We start from the raw sequence: 7,253 nt of genomic DNA, 5'->3' as shown, positions 1-7,253 counted from the left end.
TCATGTCCAGGATGTAGAACTGGGGGCAGTTACTCGGAAGGGCTAGATCACTGCTCGGTCGGGCTGGGTATCGGTCAGCGGATGGTGAGCGGTTGAAAATACCCTTGTTATTTCCCTTCTCATTATTATTATTGGTGGTAGCAGCAGTGATTTGTGTTATACCTTAGTTACTGGACTGTTCTTATCTCAGCCCATGGGAGTTACATTCTTTCGATTCTCTTCTCCATCCCTCCGGGAGCAGGGGGAGGAAGGGGGGGGAAGTGAGTGAGCAGCTGCGTGGTTCTCAGTTACCAGCTGGGCTTAAACCACAACACTCCCAGCATCTTCTCTTGCTCACATTTTCAGGGGTTCTAAAGCATGGGTCCATTTTCAACGAAAAATGAGAATGAAAAAAGAAGACAAGATGGTTGCTAAGCTGCATCTTCCTGCCTTTGCACGTCAGGCCCACATTCACTATCCACAAAGTTGTGCTGTAATAGAACCATAGAGTGGTTAGGGTTGGAAAGGACCAATAAGATCATCCAGTTCCAAACCCCCTGCCATGGGCAGGGGCACTTCACACAAGACCATGTCACAGAAGGCCCTGTCCAACCTGACCTTGAACATGACTGAAGGAATTTTTATGCCAATATCCAACACTTACCCACAGAAGCAGCCAATTAATTTCCAGACACAGACTTTACCCAGTCACCCTCCACAGGCACCTACACTCAAAGATTCTGCCTAGTAGCTTTTGAACATGTTGAGTGTTTAAGAAGTTAAGGTAGTTCTGAACTCCCCAAAGATAATGCTCACTACATGATGTGGAATTCCACCAACTGAAAGTCAATCTCTCTCATTAATGTGCTTTTTAAAAAAAATGGGAAACCATGAAATAGAATAAAATAAAATAAAATAAAATAAAATAAAATAAAATAAAATAAAATAAAATTAAAATTGTTCCCTTGTTTTGCAAGAAACTTGAAAGTCTTCTCCCACAATGCTCAGGAAGTCCAGACAAGACTTCTGAGGAACATGGTACTACATCAAAATTCAGCTTTTAGAACCAATGTAAGCACTCATTTTTGACTTTTAAGACAGCAGCGTTTTAACTTTTTAACATGCAATATAGAACTCTCAAACATATTTTCTCACCTGATCAATGAAAAATCTTTATTCAAACTGCAAAGTTTAAGACATTTTATCTTCTTTTACCAAGGACAGAATGTTAGAGACCATACCAGGCATTTCTAACAAACAGACGAGACAGCTCATTACCTTGAGAAGCTAAGTGTAACACACAGTAAGTATCTTAGCCTACTTGATCTCACTGCTTCAGATAGCAAAATATTCTGAAAAGCCTCTGGCAGGTCTATCTCATGCTAAAAACACAAAGGCTCTTAACTATAGACACAGACTAATAGTAAATGGCAAAAGTGAAGCCTGAGCAAAGACTCAGACTAGATATGAAAATGTCTATAGCACAGTTATCCTCTAAAAACTAAGAGCTTCTATGACAGTTTAATCTATTCAGGTATACAAAGCAGTCTGATGGCAAACACAGAAGCAGCTTCACACTCTCAAAGCACGCAAACACCAGAATTACAGGATGGAGCAAATCAAGGGGCTATGTACCAGCCTGTGCATAGTACCAGCTGGCACCTCCCATACTGTCAGGAGACAAGACACCAGGACAACTCTTTCGGGTTATGGGTATCCCTTCTGAGGCCACCCCTCCTACTCAGAAAGTTATCCCAGTGTCCCTAACAGCTGGGGAGGAGTGGGAGAGTGGATAAATTCAATCTGTCCATTTTCCCTCCTGTCATTCTTTTTATCCTCCTAGACCAGGGCTACCACAGACACTATACAGAGATAAGTAACTGCACTAAAAACAAGGCAACAAAGAGTGATCAACAAAAACAAAAACCAAAACCCCAAAACCAAACCCTGGGAACTCTTCACTGCCTGTGCAGATGTCCTGACACATTAAAAAACAAACAAAGAATGTGAAAACCATTTGTTTCAAAGAACTCTTATGAATATTGCCCTTCTTGCCAAGGGAAATTAAATAAAGTTTTATGCTATTCTGAATATTCCATAGCCTGGCCTCCAACTGCTTTCCTATTTACTAGAGAAATGCTTAGTGTTAGACTGGGTGGCTAATAAAAGTAAACTGTGAACACTACTCGTAAGCAAAACTAAATGAGAATTGGTAAAAATGGTATTTAAAGATCTCAGAAAGTAACTCAATGCATATCAAATAGAGTGAGTTTACTGATTTTACAGGTCTTTGCTCTCTTGGATTTCTGGAAGGCATTCTGCAGCAAACTCTTTGAGCTCGGTCTATCACTTCTTAGTTCTAGAACTAATCTGCCACCTTTTTCCAGACAGATCTCAATTCCTATTAGTTTCAAGGACAGCACACACTTTTTATCCAGGACTGCAAAAACACACCTTGACTGCTGACCAGCTAACCCATCCTTTCACAAACTAGAAATCAACGAACTCCCTATGCCTGCCTGATGAACAGCAATGTTTTGGGGCCACTATACTCTCCTGACATCAGAAAGCAACTGGAAAAATCTTAACATTTAGGGATGAAATGTTTTCTGCATTAAGCACTATGTCTTGCTTCTTTCGCTTTCCCATGTTCCTCTTCCTTGTGTTCTACTCCTGCTTCAGCTGTCTTTGTGGAAAGTACACCTGATTAAAAGAGAGCCTCACAATACTTCATTTTTCAGTAGCAGCAGGTGGCCTCATCTGAATTTCACAGAATCAAAGGCTAAATGAGGTTGGAAGGGGGCTCAGAGAGTCCAAGCCAAAGCAGGGTCAGCTATGAAAATACAGCAGCTTGCTCATCCATGTCTTGAAAATCCTCATGGATGGAGGCTGCCCAACTTCTCTGGGCAACCTGATCCACTGCCTGGATGTTTGCATGGTACAAAATTTTCCTAAACTGTGTAAATGATACTGGATTCATTATTTGTGATGACAGCGGTATGATGATAGCTGCTTTTCTGGGATAAGAAAGTGAATCCCTAAGATTTCTACATAGAAGTTCTTTGGAATGACTTTTTTAGATGGCTTTAAACAGTATTTCTTTTGTTTTTCAGTGGCCAAAAATAATGCTGTGTTTAGAAGCTCTTGTGTTTATTGTATTTAGAAACTAATCATCCATCACTATCACAGGAGGGTTTTATGGGAAGTTTTACAAATGTGGAACATAACGGAAGACAGAGATACATTTTAATAATGTTTTACCACATGGATACCACCATCTTACAAACAAGCTTTAAAAACCACTGTTTTGTTACAGTTCACCAAGAACCTCCACAGCAGCATAGACTGACCAAAGGCTGGAAAGTGATCAGTCAAAGCTGAAATTGCTCCAGCTGTGGAGACAGGGAACACATCAGCTTAAAAAGTTGTGTCTCATGCTTAGAACCATCTGGACTAATACTATCCAACAGCAAAAATCTCTTGCAGGAGAAAGGAAATGCTGCAAATTATGCATGCAGTTCGAGAAGGGGACAGCCCTCTAACCAACACAGGTCTGTTACACCACAAGTTATCTGAATGCTTCTTTGCTGCCACCCATGTACAAAACAAAACCATGTGTCTCAACAGAATCTGAATAAACCAAAAAATGCTAGCTCACCTATGGTGCTAGAAATACATCACTTCAGTGGCTACCTACTAAATTGTGCACCTAAATGAAAAACAAAGGAAAAAACCTCTAACAATATTAAGAACAATTCTTGTTTTAATAAGCTTTTCCTTTAGCTATCTATTGCAGCTAGTAAAAAAAAAAGAGTATTCAATCATACACTTTCAGTGATTTATTCATAAGGACAAACAGAACACTTGAGTACAAGAAGACTAGAATAAACATAAAAAGTCCCATGATTATGGAAATGTTTTGTTATTTCATTTAGTACACTCTTCCTTCATTTCTTTCTAGCAAGGTCAAATGTTACTATCAGGCTGTGACAGCGATCTCCTCACAGTAACTAATTGCTGTGAATGTTTCTACTACTGTAAGAAAAGAAGATCAGTGACATGTTCAACATCTAAAAAAACCTGACACATTCATTAGGAAAAAAAAAAGTGAAGGAAAAAGGACACTTCTGTGATGTACAGGAGATACATATTTCAGTGTAGACTACAAATTAGCAACAACATGATTAAAGTTATCTCTGATTGCAAACAAAATTTAAGTAGCAAGGGTTAGGGGAATACATGCTCTCACTATTTTCTACATGAAGTGTATGGGAAAATATATGCTCAAAATGCATGCTTCAATCACAGCTTTGGCTAGACATTAAAATGGATTATGCAGTAAAATTCTCCAAGACTTTAAAACCACCTTTTTGCTGAGAACATTTATCAAAAAAAGTGTGTTCCTTTCATTTAAAAAGGTTGCTCCGGAAAGCTAAGGTACATCCAGGAAAACGATTCAAAGATGATGACTCGTAATGAGAACATACATATTTGACGGTCCACAAAGGCTCTGAAGAAAAAAATATACTTGAAATTTCATTATTTGAAATTACATCATAGATCCAGTTCTGAATAGGTATAGGCCCTGATCTGTGGAAATAGATTGTCCTTCAAAATTATATAATGACTATGTCATCTGTCTCATTTATAACTACATGAAATGTGAAATATAGCCTTAAGGGCTTTTTTTCTTCTTCTTAAAGTTTAACTTGCTGGATTAAGGTTTATACCACAACTCAACGTCTGTGTCTGCTAGTATTTGAATGTGCTCCAGAGTACTGATACATGGGTTATTAAAACCTTTTATTACAAAGAGGGGATTATTTTTCAGACTTACAAAATGTGAATAGTGATGACTTCCATTTGGGTGGCAGGCCCAGTCTACAAATGAAACATGATACAAAACTCGGGTGCTACTACTTTTACTGAAAATTGTATTGATTTAAACCAATAAGCAGGCAACTATGTACAAAACCAAACTATGTTAAAGGCAGGGGGAACATGTCCAATCTACAGAAGCACTTACATGCCTAAAATTACTAGCCATGGAAGAATGAAGTGTAACTTCAATCCCCCCAAGACAGTCTGACATATTCTCATAGTAAAGGCTGCCTCCCTTCACACCCTGAGGTCATCCTAAATGTAGTTCTAAATTCCTACCTGCAACTGTAAAGCAAAGCAATCACAGTGCAGCATACCTTTTCTATATAATAGATCAATCAGTAAAATCCAAAAATAGGTGCGTAAGTTGATATGCACAAATTAAAATGCCACTTAGAATTTTCCTTAAATAGCAGATTTAATTTTATGGTTCAAGTGAAATTACTGAGAACTCTTCTTAAGGTACTAAGTAGGCTGAATAAAAAGAATACCCCCAGTAAATGCTCTACTGATAAAATAATTAGAACAATTATGTGACTTTCAAGATAACATTTTATATTAAATAAGGAACAGAACACAGAAGGACTTTTCTTGGCTGAAAGCAGTACTAATGTTGGTGTTCTTCTCTAAAAGGCACCGGCTTTCATGTCCATTGAAATGTTAGAAAAATTGAGCTAGAAAGTCACCATATACACACTGAATGGATGTAAAACTTCCAGCCATACACAAATGTGAAATTTTCTGTTTACTGAGGAAGAACTTAAACATGGGAAGTTCAGGTCGAATATAAGGAAGAAGTTCTTTACTGTGAGGCTGGTGAGGCACTGGAATGGGTTGCCCAAGGAACTTGTGAATGCTCCATCCCTGGCAGTGTTCAAGGCCAGGCTGGACAGAGCCTTGAGTGAACGTGGTCTCGTGTGAGGTGTCCCTTCCTATGGCAAGGGAGTTGGAACTAGATGACCTCGACACGCTTGTGAGGTGGGCTGATGCCAACCTCATGAAGTTTAACCATGCCAAGTGCAAGGTCCTACACCTGAGTCAGAGCAATCCCAGGCACAGCTACAGGTTGGGCAGAGAAAAGATTCAAAGCAGGCCTGAGGAGAAGGACTTGGGGGTGTTGGTCGATGAGAAAATGAACATGAGCTGGCTTCAGTGTGCACTCACAGCCCAGAAAGCCAACTGTATCCTGGGCTGCATCAAAAGGAGTGTGACCAGCAGGTCGAAGGAGGTGATCCTGCCCCTCTACTCTGCTCTCCTGAGACCTCACTTGGAGTACTGTGTGCAGTTCCGGTGTCCTCAACATAATAAGCACATGGAACTGTTGGAACAAGTCCAGAGGAGGGCCACGAGGATGATCAGGGGAGTGGAGCACCTCCCGTATGAAGACAGGCTGAGAAAGTTGGGGCTGTTCAGCCTGGAGAAGAGAAGGCTGTGTGGAGACCTCATAGCAGCCTTCCAGTATCTGAAGGGGGCCTGCAAGGATGCTGGGGATGGACTCTTCATCTGGGACTGTAGTGACAGGACAAGGGGTAACGGCTTCAAACTTAAACAGGGGAAGTTTAGATTGGATAGAAGGAAGAAATTCTTTACTGAGAGGGTGGTGAGGCACTGGAATGGGTTGCCCAGGGAGACTGTGAATGCTCCATCCTTGGCGGTGTTCAAGGCCAGGTTGGATGAGGCCTTGGGTGGCATGGTTTAGTGTGAGGTGTCCCTGCCCATGGCAGGGGGGTTGGAACTAGATGATCTTAAGGTTCTTTCCAACCTTAACTATTCTATGATTCTATGATCTTAAGGTCCTTTCCAACCCAAACTATTCTATGACCACAGGTAACACCTATAAACTGAAATGACAGCGAAAGGAGAGTTAGCAAACCCAATGCCAAACACATGGCGAATATGTTAAGGTCTGATAGCCATTGTACAAAGTAGGTGCAGTAGAAGAGAGCCACAGGAACACCTCAAACGGGGGGGGGAGGGGGGGAAGCCTTACTTTTTAAATAAATTATCAATAACCTATTGGGTTACAGAAAATCATGATCTCCATGAATATATGAGAACCAGTAAACAAGACAGAAATACTATCTTTATCTGCTAGATTAAGAGGTAGACCTCAAGAACAGCTAGACTGATATTCTGAATCCACTTTAAGCTTCTAACAAAGAGGTTAAAAATCCACAGCAGCAGTTTAACAATGTTTATTCACCAGTGAATATCTTACTTAACTGACATTACCTGTCTGGACTTGTGCAAAGCATTTGACACTGTCCTGCACAACACGCTTGTCTCTAAACTGGAGAGGCATGGATTTGACAGATGCATGACTCGGTGGAAAAGGAACTGGCTGACTGGTCACACTCAAGGAGTTCCGGTCAACAGCTTCCTGTCCAAGTGGA

This window comes from Psittacula echo (genome assembly GCF_963264785.1).
Source record: "Psittacula echo genome assembly, chromosome: 2".
Classification (NCBI taxonomy): Eukaryota; Metazoa; Chordata; class Aves; order Psittaciformes; family Psittacidae; genus Psittacula; species Psittacula echo.
This window is presented reverse-complemented; position numbering follows the sequence as displayed.